Source organism: Castor canadensis, chromosome 8 (genome assembly GCF_047511655.1).
Source record: "Castor canadensis chromosome 8, mCasCan1.hap1v2, whole genome shotgun sequence".
In the NCBI taxonomy this organism is placed as follows: domain Eukaryota; kingdom Metazoa; phylum Chordata; class Mammalia; order Rodentia; family Castoridae; genus Castor; species Castor canadensis.
Window position 1 is genome coordinate 154,315,371 of NC_133393.1, and position 12,181 is coordinate 154,327,551.

At 50.1% G+C, this 12,181-nt stretch overlaps 1 protein-coding gene across 5 annotated transcripts in view; it reads left to right on the forward strand.

Annotated features, from left to right (window-relative positions):
* The first annotated feature begins 406 nt into the window (after positions 1 to 406).
* Fam118a (family with sequence similarity 118 member A) overlaps positions 407 to 12,181 on the forward strand; it is a 32,704-nt gene continuing 20,929 nt past the window's right edge. Inside the window, exon 1 of one of the 5 annotated variants that reach the window (XM_074084679.1) lies at positions 407 to 485. The gene's annotated coding sequence lies outside the window, so the exon portion shown is untranslated. Of the gene's footprint in view, positions 486 to 712; positions 1,020 to 1,551; positions 1,793 to 3,242; positions 9,335 to 12,181 lie in introns of those variants that run through there. The other 4 variants (XM_074084680.1, XM_074084677.1, XM_020167420.2 and 1 more) reach the window with 4 other exon arrangements.

The window sequence follows — 12,181 nt, forward strand, 5'->3', positions numbered from 1 at the left end:
CTTGTCGCCCAGATGAGCATGATTCCTCATTATGAACAACTAAAGTGGGGAATGTTAGGGTACAAATGTTAGGGTACCTTTGAGGCTTGCAGCCCACTCAGCCTGAAACCGGCCATGGCTAACATGACCCAAGCCACCACTTACTGGAACTAAGGGAGGTGGGACAGTTTCTGGGAACAGGGACTGTTTCTGGTTAATCTTGCTAGAACAGTATGTGAGTCAATGAGTTGAGACACCTGGTGTTTACCAAATTCCTGATAAATAATCTTCAAGTAATCTTGCCCCACCACCAGGATGTAGGTGATATCCGAAATATGTGACCCCAGGGACCATAAAAATTGCTGTGTGACCGTGACTAATGTCTAAAAAAATATAAAAGCAGCCTGAACTTTGTATTCAGGGTCCTCATTGAAACCCGCTGCGTGGGGTGGATACCCGGACCCCAGCTGGCTGGAACTAAACCTCGCTTTGTGGCTTACATTATCGTGAGTGTCTTTTGTTCCTCTGAGGGGTGGTCAACTTCGGACCCCAACAGATTCAGGCTCTGTTCTGGACTCTGCAGGCTGCTGAAATTCCTAAGACCAGCATTTGTCACAAAATGTGGTGCTTGCGTGTGGGCTGGGGGAGGACCAGGGGAGGGAGGAATGTTAATAGTCCACTTTAAAGTTAGGCAGGAAAATAAGGTACTGAGGAGAGAATAATTAACTCTGGCTTGAGCAGGGGGATGGTGGATCCAAGAAGGGTGAAAAGAGAAGTGGCTTTTGAACCGACTGGGTCTTATTTAGAGAAAAAACTCTTTCAATGGCAGACAGAAAAACTTTTCAGTAGCAGGCCACCTGAATCATAAAGCTCCTCCAGCTGCGTGCGGGCTGGCAGAACCCATCCACGCAGGATCTCACCTCGTCCTCAGCTCTCCAAGGCGCTACTAGGACCACCCGGATTTACAGACGCGGGACCTGGGCACAGATTGCCAGGAAGTCACTGGATCCGAGCCCACGCTGGTTGCGTGCTCAGCACGGGTGAGCGCACCGCCAATGTGCGCAGGGCTGCGCTAGCGTCCGGGACCCAGGTGTGGACTAGGTGGACAAGATACATATAGGGAGAAAGCCATAGGGCTTTCGGAGAGTGATGAGCACTCCAAACGGAAAAAAAAGCAGGGCTGGGATGGGAGGACTGGCTACTTTTGGTGTGCACGGGGATGGCATGGGCCGAGCCCAACCCGGGTCTGGCCCTGCTTGGGCTTTGAAGATGGACGCTGTGCCTGAGCGTGTTGCAGGACGCAGCTGTATTGGGGCGATCCCCTTAACGTTCTCACCTCCCTGCAAAGCCGGCCCTCATTTCGCACACGGGGAATCTGAAGACACGCGGGAGCCGCGGGTGACGCGGCACGAGGACACAGACGCGCAGCCTTCAGGTCCGCGCGCACTCGACTGCGCCTGCGCCCAGTCTTCCCGGGGCGGAGCACGCGGCCAGGCTCGGCCCTCCTCCAGAGCGGGGCCTCCTGTTGCTGCCGGGCGGTTGGTTTCGGGGCGGAACCTTCGCGCGGCGAGGGCGCGCACGCGGGGGAAGGCTTTGCGGAGGCGCAGCAGGCTAACGTGGAGTCGCGGCTCGGCTGCACAGCGTCCTCGGTTCTGCCCGACTCCCGGCCGGGTGCGCGCGCAGTCCTCTCTCGTGGACGGTCCCGCCGCCCCACCCCCAGCCGGAGGGGCGCGCGGCCGCCGAGCCACCCGGGACAGAGGAGGAGGAGGCGGCGGGAGCGCGAGCTGCCACCCGCGTCTCCTTGGCGCGGCAGGTGAGGAGGCGAGGCGCGGCGGGCCCGGACCCCGCTTCCAGAGCCCCGGGTGACCCTAGACCCTCGGGAGTCCTGATGTCCTCTCAACATTCCCTCCAGACTGCTGGCCCCGAGATACTCCAGGATCCGCCCATCCCCTCCTGACACTTTGGGGTCCCAGGCAACCTCTGGCCCCGTAAGCCTTCCTTTGCTGATCCTGGAACCCCAAACTCTTAAAGATTTCTTCCCTAGTCTCTTGAGACCTCCTGAGGACCTCGGCGACTTCAGGGCCGCCCCAGCGCCTCCTCTGGCTCGGGAATTCACCGTTCCTGGGTGGAGGCTTTCAGTGCCATCTGCCCTTCACGCCCCTCTCCCCCCCATCACTGGAATTCCTTTTGCTTGTCTTTACCACCAGCTGTGGCTTCCGTTCCGCAGCCTCTCTCCTCCACTCTAACTTGAGGTCTATGAAAGTATTCCCCCGGGTTTAGAATTGTTAACAGTAATAAAAGAAGTAGAAACATGTAACAGGTCACCCGATGACCGATTTGCAACTAAACAGGGGGCGTGACTTCAGACCCTGCAAGTGCACTTGTGTTTCCTGTTGCAAGGACAGCCTTAAACTTGTAATGCTCTGGTGGGACTCACACGGCAGAGGGAGGCAAGCAAATCCTTTTAGACTGATTCTATAGCTCAGCTTTTTCGTTGCTACATGGGCCTGAATGCCTGATAGGTTGTTTCCGTGCACAGGGCTGAGCAGATGAAGCCAGTCAGTTGAGAGATAAGGCAGTGGCAGAGAACTTTATGACTGTAACCTCACTGATGGGAAGATGGCAGCCCAAAGAGTCATCCTCCTGGGAGGCTGATTTAGGGTGATTTATAATGGAGATGGCAATTCTTGATTGGTGGGTGCCTTCCCACAGGTGGAGGTTTGTGGTCAAATGGTATACCTGTGATTCTCATGTCAGGAGATGCTTTGCAGTTCTGTAGATCAAGAACGAAGATCAAGGCTGGGAGTGTGGCTCAAGTGGTAGAGTGGGAGGCCCTGAGTTCAAATTTCATATCACAAAAGAGCAAAGATCATAATTTCCTCAGGCTGTTCGTGTCACTGAGTAGCTTGCCCACACGCAGTCCTGCCGTCCCAGCTTCTTACACAGTGGCCACAGGAGGTGGCCATCTCGGGTCCTCTGATCTCTAAACTCATGGTGATGAAAAAAAAACATACTTCACCTGGTTATTTTGGAAGACAAGGGTCAGGCAAGGTTAACTAGGGAGTCAGCAGATCAGGTCCAGTGTTTGGCTTCAGTTCCAGGTCCTGGTGCTGGAGATAGAAGAGGATACACTCCCTGCTGTCAGGGCTGGGTGGGACCAGCAGTTAGCCAAGCAGGTTGTTTTTATATGGTGGTGAGAGTGCAGTGGTCTTGAATGCAGCTGGTGTGGGGGATGGATTCTTGAGAGGGGAGGGGTTTAAGGAGAGCTTGGTGGTGGTGGGGGGAGAGGGGACGATAGGTCACAGGTAAGCAGATTCTTAAACATTGAGGTTGAGAAGTTTGCCAGGATCATTTTAGGCAAAGAGACGGTATGTGGAAAGGCAAGGCGAGCTTCTCTCTGGGATGGGGATAGTTGTGGCAGGAGTTGTAGTGTGTTCCCAAATTGATAAGGGTGGTATGGGGGAAGTCACAGTGGGAAGAACCAATCGCCCATGCCCGTGGGTCTTTGTTTTTTATTTGTTTTTATTTCTTACGTTTTTGGTGGGCTTGGGGTTTGAACTCAGGATTTTGAGCTTGCAAAATAGGCACGCTAGCACTTGAGCCATGCCTCCACTACATTTTGTTCTGGTTATTTGGAGATCAGGGGTTTCATGAGAATTTTTGCCCTGGCTGGCCTGAACCATGATCTTCCCAATTTCACCCTTCCAGACAGCCTTGGGCCTTTCTTGAATTAGTGCTTCTGCAGTCCCCTGGAGGAATGAGAGAAGTGTTCCTGGTTGTTGCCAGTATGGAAGAGACTGGGAACTTTGCAGAGCCCAGGGTTTGAGACTGGAGTGGAAGAAAGAGGGCCTGAGCCGAGCCAGGACTCCTCAGTTGAGCTTTCCATGCTGAGCAGAGGACTGGGCACTTTCGGGGATCAGGAAGCAATTGAAGGACTCACAGAGGACAGTACAGTGGTGTGTGTGTGTGTTTAAATGGTCACTGGCTTTGGTGGGGAGACTTGTTTGAAGGAAACAAGACCATGTGAGAGATGGGAGACCTAGGTGGTGTCTGTGGGGACAGTGAGTTTCTGGGGCTTGACTAAGCTTCTGGAAGCCCAGAAGCCTGGAAGCTGACAGGAGAACTTTTCAGATGAGGTTTGTCCATGTGCCCATAGGTGTGCGGTCATCTTGAGCTTCATCAGGGTAATAGTGTGCCTGCTCTCCACAGACGAGACACAAAGAATGTTGCACAGTGGGGGGGGGGACTGATTTTCAGAGTTCGGCCAGGTTCTTGCCTGGTTGCAGGGTCCTGAAGGAAGTGGAAAGCCATTGGAGGAGAGAGGCATACAGATGTGTCAGCAGTGTCATTCTGGAGACTCTGGGTCCAGAGGGCTGAAACTGCAGCAGGAGGTTTCAGTGTCTAGACAAGTGAGGGCTAAAGGCAACAGCTGACCTGAGGGTTAGTGGTTGGGAAGAGCATTTGGGACCATTTGTTAAGTCTCCACTTAGGTGAGGGAGAGGGAACCTAGACCAGCCCTGTGCAGGAGGACTTGCGGGGGTGGCATCAGTACCATGTGGCAATCACCCAGGACACCAGCCCCGTGCGATGCTGAGCACTTACAACATGACTAGCATGACTGGGTTTTTTTGGTACCTGAATTAAATCTAGGAAGGCCCTCCCCTCACATCCCTAGGTGTCGTGGGAAGCACTGTTCCAGGTTGTTCTTTTCAGTGTTGTCCCATTTAATGCTTTCAACCACCCAAGAAGGGGTTTGGGGGTGTGGTTTCTTCTTTTTCATGGAAGGAACCAGGCTTAGGAAGAGTGAGTTGCCAGGTATTCAGCACAGCCAGTACTGAACCTGTCATCAGCTGGTGCTTTCTACTGTATCCTCTTTCCTTCCCCCACAGATCCTGAAGGATCTTCCTGCCAGGAAAGAGAAGTGGTGCCATTGTTTCTAGTTTAGCTTTCCTTATCTGTTCTAAGTTAACACCTACAGTGTGTGACAAGCCAGCAAAGACAGACAGAACTGTGCTGCAGCTGGCTGCTTTGCGTCAGGCAAGTGAGTGGAGGGTGAGCAGTGAAACCAAATGGATGTAGGACATGGAAACCCACATGGATGCTTGGAATGTGAAGATCTGGTGGCCCAGAGATGGAAATGAGTGCCTGAGATGAAGTTTTGGGGTCACAATGGGCCAGGAAATGCCCAGGTTAGCGAAAAGAGGCTGGGATGTGAGTGAGGAGTGAGTTTATAACTTGTCTCTAACTCCTTGGGGGTCATTGGCCAAGTCCCTGCCTTTTTAGAATCAAAACAAAGACTTTTTTTTTTTTTTTTTTTTTGGTGGCACTGGGGTTTGAATGCAGGTCCTCACGCTTGCTAGGCAGGCTCTCTACTGCTTGAGCCACTCCACCAGCCCTGTTTTGTGTTGGGATTTTTCAAGATAGGGTCTTTTGAACTATTTGCCCTGGGCTGGCCTTGAACCTCTGTCCTGATCTCAGCCTCCCAGGTAGCTAGGATTATAGGTGTGAGCCACTGGCACCTGGCTAGAGTCTCAGTTTTGGCCTCAGATAGAGAGGACATTTGTATCACTGAAGCTTTAAGAGCCTCCAGCTTTAAACTTCTGCAATTGAGGTTTCATATCGATTCCCTTGGGCCAGGTAAATTCTGGAGGAGCAGTTGGCCCAATTTTGGGGTGTTTGACCACTTTCTGGCTTATCATTAAGTAATATGACTATCTGAGTTATGTGATGTGTCATATCTAATGACAGATTGTAAAACAGTGAATGCTTAGTGGGTGGCAGGTTTCCAGTAAAATCTCAGGTGTGTTTGTTTGCCAGTCCATGCCACACTGATATTAGGGGAACAGGTACAAGACTGTATTTCGTGGCAGATGGCCTTTTAAAAGGGCTCATGTCATTCTGGACTGAGTGGAGGTAAAAGCAGTGGCCACTTGATTGGGTTATTGAGGATTTAATGAATGGACACACCCAAAGTGCTTGATGTTTTCCCTTGAATCTAATTAGGGCTCTGAAAAGTGTCAGTCATTAATGTTGCTTTTCCAATGAAACTGTGACCTTTAACTTTATTGTTACTGATAGGCTGTGCTGTTTTCTTGTGTGTAAGCATTGGTTTCAAGAAGCCAATTTTGGTCATTACAAAATAGGCAGCTTTCCTGTTGTAATTTATCTCAGCTGAATAACAAATGACTGGGCAAGTAGCATGTGTCTGAGTTAAGGGTTTGTCCTTTCTGTGACTTGAAGAAAGCAGTTCATCCTGAAGATCCCTTCTTACTAGTGGTGGTTGAAAGGAGGTTTCCCCGAGCTGTGGTGAGTTGCTATGCAGTTGTAGGGCTGCCTTGAGAGCAGTGTGGCATGGCAACATGGCAGCTGATAGTAATGGCTGGCATCTTCCAATTGTCTTGCTGCAGGTTCTGGTACCAGCCCACCAGTGAAGTAGGTGGTGGGATTCCCATTAGTCAGCCTGGGAACCTGAGCTCTTGAGTGGTCTCCTGGCTTGGGAAGTGCTGGTGTTTCCGTGCCTCCAGGTCTCATTCTCTCAGCCAGCTCTTTGCGGCTTTGCCTGGCGAAGAGCTGGTGCAGATCCTACCTCCTCTTTGTGGTTCTGGAAGTTTAACTTTTTGTCCCCTTTCGCCTGGTTTCCAGCTCAGGTGGAGCTAGTCCTGCCAGTCCAACTCACCTGCAATGAGTCTGTGGCCCAGACCCCACACGGGCCATTTGTGGTTAAAGGTGTGGGTGCACTGGGTCCCTAGTCTTGTTATCCAGTGATTTCTGCCTGTGCTCTTCACCCTCCCCTTCTCCCCTCAAGGTCCACACAGGAAACCAGATGGCTGTGAAAAAGGAAGGCTGTGGGAATTGACCAGAGTATATAGAGAGGGTGATGTTAACGGCCAGAGTCAGCTGAGGTGTGCTGAGGCAGGACATGCGCTGGAAAGCACTTGCTTAGGGATCCTGGTCTCCCACGCCTGCTTCGAGGTAGTTGCAATACAGCTGGCAGAATCCAGCCTCCTTTAGGGACATTCCAGGACTTAGGATCCATCTTGTTTACATGGATTAAAATCAATAAGTACTTCAGTACCTGTCTCATTCTGTAGCACATTTACAGTATCATTCTGAGTGTGGTGACTTTCATAACTATGGCTGTAGTGACACTTGTACTTTTGCTGGTGGTTGCTGCTCTGTTGCTTGGTCCTTTCTGCAGGGCTTTACAGAAATCATTTCATTTGTAGCCACACTGATCTTGTCTGACTTTCTTTGCAAATTCTAGTGTTATATTCCATCACTTTTTAGACTGAATGCAGGTGAGTTAGAGGTCAACCCTTGCTGGGTGCTGCACTCATGCTTATAATCCTAGCTAGTTGGAAAGCAGAGATCTGGAGGAACAAGGTCCAAGGCCCCATCTCAACTAATTTGCAGGGCATTGTGATACATGCCTGTCATTGCAGCTGCTGCAGAGGCCAAAGGTAGGAGGATCAAGGCTAAGGATGGCTCTGGGAAAAATGGGAAACCCTACCTAAAAAACCACTAAGACAAGACAAGGGCTGGCTCACACGGCAGAGGCCCTCAGTTCAAACCCCAGTGCCAGCGCACCCCTCCCTCAAACAAAGTCAACCCTTGGAAATTCTCGTCTTGCTGTGTGACTCAGAAGGGTGTACTGGAGCCTGTCTACTGCACGCCGCTGGCCTTCCCTGTGATCAGCTTATGACTGCTGCGGGTTTCTTTTTTTTTTTTTTCTTGGTGGTGCTGCAGATGGAACCCAGGGCCTGGAGCACACCAGGCAAGCACTCTCCCACTCCATCCAGCCCCTCCCTGCATTTTTATTACCACTTAAAGTGCATGCTATGTATAGAATAAAATTAAGAAGTTCTTGCACACTTCTAATTCGTTTTGCTTGTTAACTTTGTTTTTTGTTATGTCACTTTTAATAATTAGTGTATTAGTGTTGTTGACAAACATTGCCTCTCCTTCCCAAAAGCTTTCTGGGCACTCATGAACCCCTCTCCCCAATTTCCTCAGCATGCTGGGCTTCTCCCTCCTCTGCCTCTTGCTCTTCTTGGCTGTATAGAAGACTTGGGGGAGCAGTGGGCCTTTGGACACGAGCCAGTTGTGCAGCTTCAGAGCTGGGCCTGGCTTGGCAAGGCTTCAGCCTGTCCTGCAGGGGCCACTCGTGCTATTGTGGTCATCTGGCTGCTGGCTCTGTGTGGTCCAAGGCAGCTTTGCTCCCCTGTGGAGGGTGGTATCAGCTTGTCAGCTGAAGCTCCACTCTGGTGTTCATCCTTCCAGTAGGCTGCACAGGGCTTTGCCAGGCTGAATTGCAGAGGTCAGGCTCCACTGTCCAAATGCTGGTTATACTTTTGCTTGCAACCCATTTGTTGATATGCCAGGAGTCAAAAAAATCACCTGACTAAGCCCAAAGTTAGTGTGTGAGGGTAGGGGTGTTCCAAGGCCTCATGAGGTGGTGTCAGCAATCTACCCTGGGAGGGATTTGCTTTGTGAGCTGTATGAAATGATATATTCACTTTCTGTAGTTCATATTTTGAATTGGACTCTGTCTGAACATTTATTTAGTGTTGGATGCTAAGGAATCCAAATAAGGCTAGCTACTGCATAGCTGGTTTACAAAATATTTGTGGTTTTATATTCTAAGCAGAAAACATCCTTGTAAGACTTTCACTAAAGACTTTGGATAAAAAGGACAGGAGCTGCTTCTAAGAATCTCTTGGGACCTGATTTTGCTTTTAGAAAATGCTCATAGGGCTTATGAAAAAATGGGTTGCTATGATGACTTGGCTTTGGGCCTGCAAACTGGTGACGACATGGTCACCAAGGAAACTGAAAGATGCGGCATCTGGAAGGCCTCTGAACGGTTTTGTTACTGTTATCTAGAATCTGATTGGCTTAGAAGAGTGGTGTTTAAGGTGCCAGAGGCAGGCTGTCCTAAGGAGACTTCTAGGATCAGGCTGTGGAAATCTCCCATTTGGACCTTGGTTTAAAAACAAAGGGAGATTTCGGGTACTCTCCAGGTTATTGTGAGGTTTGGCTCTGATCTTTGTGCTGCTGAAAGACAGGAAATGAGGTAATGCCTTCAAGCATGTGTTTATAAAGAGTGTGAATGTCTAAATATGGGCAGCTGTGCCGGTGTCATCCCACAGTTCCTGCTGCCTGAATACCATAAGGAACTTCCCTGTTAGCCACTTTGAGCCATAGAGACCAAGGCAGTCTTGAAGGCTAGAGGCCCATCTGCCTGCTGAGGTCACCGTGCCATTGGAGGGTCCAGCTCCACAGCTTGCAGCTCACACTGAGAGGTTCTGAGTGCACACCAGCAGCCACCACCAGGAGTGGAGCCCTCACTTGTTCTGTAAGTGTTGGGAATGTTGATAACTTACTCTCTTGCAAACTTTAAAATCACTTGATCAGCCTGGGAAAGTTTAATTTCATTATATTGTTTTGTAGATGTGTCAACGTAATACTCAGGTTTTGCATGTGTGCCTGTGATCCATGCATATGCATGGAGAATCAAAAGCAGTCTGCAATAGCTGAAGGAACTAGGGATTTTTTAAGTTCTTTATCATGATAAACGATAAAGGGCGTGTGGCTTAGGTCACACTGGCTCACTACTGACTTTAAAACTGTTGAAAATGCTGTGTAGAGCAGACGAGATGAGCCTCCTTCCTGCCTGTAGGCAGGAAGGAGTACCTGTTCTGAAGCCTGTGGATTACTTTGGGCGTAGGCAGGGGCATTGGGTCAGTTGGTGAGGACCATCCCATTTGCCTTGGATAGGATGAGACAACAGGGGCTCCTCATACTCTGCCCTGCTGGGGCCTCAGGACAGGAAGCTCCACAGCCACCACAGGTTGGAGCCCAGCTGTCTCACTCTGCGGCTTGCACGCGCAGAGCCTCGTAAACCCGGCCAGTTAGCACAAGTCCATGCTACGTCTGGTTAGACTGACGACTGGTGGACAGTTAAGTCAGTCTTTAAAAGCTCAGGTTTGGGACCTACAGTCACTTCTGCTACATAGTAGAGGGACTATATCCTATAGTGGAGAACCTCAGCACCTGTGACTTTCAGACAGTGCTCTGTCGCTTGAGCCACTCCACCAACCCTTTGTGTTGTGTTGGTATATTCAAGATAGGGTCTCGAGAACCATTTGCTTGGGTTGTCTTCTAACCATGATCCTCCTGATCTCTGCCTCCTGAGTAGCTGGAATTACAGGTGCGAGCCACTGGTGCCTAGCCACGTTTGTTACTTTCTTTGGAAAATTTCTAGATTAAAAAAACAAAACGGTTTTGAGGTCGTATGACTGGTGGCGGCACTGCAATGGGAAAGGAGATGGGAGTGGGGCAAGCAGCACCCTCACTCTGCTAGCCTTCCCCTCAGGCAGGTGACAGCCTCCAAGAGCCTCACTTTCTTGGCCTGGGGGCTCAGGTTTCTTTGCACTGGGGAAAGGCCCTGGACACCTCAGGGAGTTCCATGGAAGCTGTGAAGCCTTCCCCTGGGAAAGTGCCTGGTTTCACGGTAACTTGGTGGTTTGTTTAGCTCTCCAGCCTGATGATATTGTGGACTGGTTGAGCCTTGTGTCGTTACCCTGGAAAATTATTTTTAGTGACCTGATTCTGAGGGAAGAGCTTACATTTGTAGACAAGTGGTTTTCAGTCCGGGTTGGTCTTCTACGTTCTGACTACCAGCGTGGAGTGCAGGGTGTGCTGGGCCCCTGCTGTCTGTTGTTTTTTGTGGAGATAGGGCTTTGATGTGTAATCTTGGCTGGCTTTGAATTCACAACACTTCTGTCCCAGCCTCCAGAGTGCTGGGATTACAGGTGTGCACCACACCCGCTGGCTCTCCTTCTCTAACTCAGTAGTTCTGCTCAGAAGCCTCTCCTAAACTGCTTCAAAGTGATAACCAGTTCTGAGCCTCTAGCCAGGCGTCAGGGTGTGTTGGCACTAGTGTCTGTGCTGGGTACGCGGTAGAAAGGTGTTATGGGGGTGGTGCTAGAGGAGCCAACTCGGCCTCATGCTTAGAGTCAGCACAGGAGAAAGCAGGATGTGCTTTAGGTTCTTAGGATGCAGCAGTCTGGGAAACAGGCAGGTAATAGCAGAGGTAGTAGGATTGTAGGCCACTTAAACTTCGTTTTCTGTATGTTTCTTTACAGTAAATATTAGATCTGGAATTGTGGGGAAAAGTGATTTTGGAAAAATTGTAGATTTCCCAGATAACTTGGTGGATTGAGACCTACTTTTTATGTAAGCTGCGAGTTGAGTTGATTTTTTTTTTTTGGTGGTATTGGGTTTTGAACTCAGGGCCTTGCACTAGGCCGGTGCTCTACCACTTGAGCCATGTGCCCAGCCCATGAATTAACTTTTACTCTACTGTTCTTTGGCTGGTTTTTAGCTGGCTGAGAGGAGGCCTGGCACTTGGGGGTGGTGCTGAGAGGTGACAGGCCTGCCTCAGCCCAGTACTCAGTGCCTCAGGGAGTATAGCACTTCTCCTGACTGGGTTCTGCCTTCTTTTTGTTAGGCTGGTTTCCTTTCTCCATGGTCATTTGTGTTGAGCAGTGTCTTAAGAGACACTCTCATCATGATTCCTGGATTTGCCTGTAATCCCAGCTACTCGGAAGGCAGAGATTGGGAGGATCATGGTTCAAAGCCAGCCCAGGAAAAAAGTTCTTGGGACCTCATTTCAGTCAACAAGCCTGGTATGGTGGTGCAGGCCTGTGATCCCAACTCTGCAGGAGACCATAGATAGGAGGATTTTGGTCTGAGGCCAGCCTCTGCCCAAAACTTGAGATCCTACCTGAAAAGTAAGGCTGAAGGGTTACGGATATGGCTTAAATGGTAGAGTGCCTGCCTAGCAAGCACAAGGCCCTGAGTTCAAACCCCAGTACTTAAGACACTCTCAGCAAGAAAACCCACAGCGTGGCGCCCATGATCTCTCTGCACTCTCATGTGAGTTTTCTTCCTTTTGGTCTGATGTAGACACTGGAGCATCTGTCAGCCTAAGTTACCTGAGGCTAGCAACAGTGACCTGGAAACATTGTAGAGGTGTGCTTTTTGTGTATGGCATTTTTCAGATACTTCATTTTTTAGAAAGCGTCTCATTATATAGCCCAGGCTGGCCCCAAACTCATGATTCTCCAGCCTCAGCCTCTGAATATTGGGATTACAGGCATGCTGTGCTGTACCATGCCCCACTGGAGGTATTCTAATT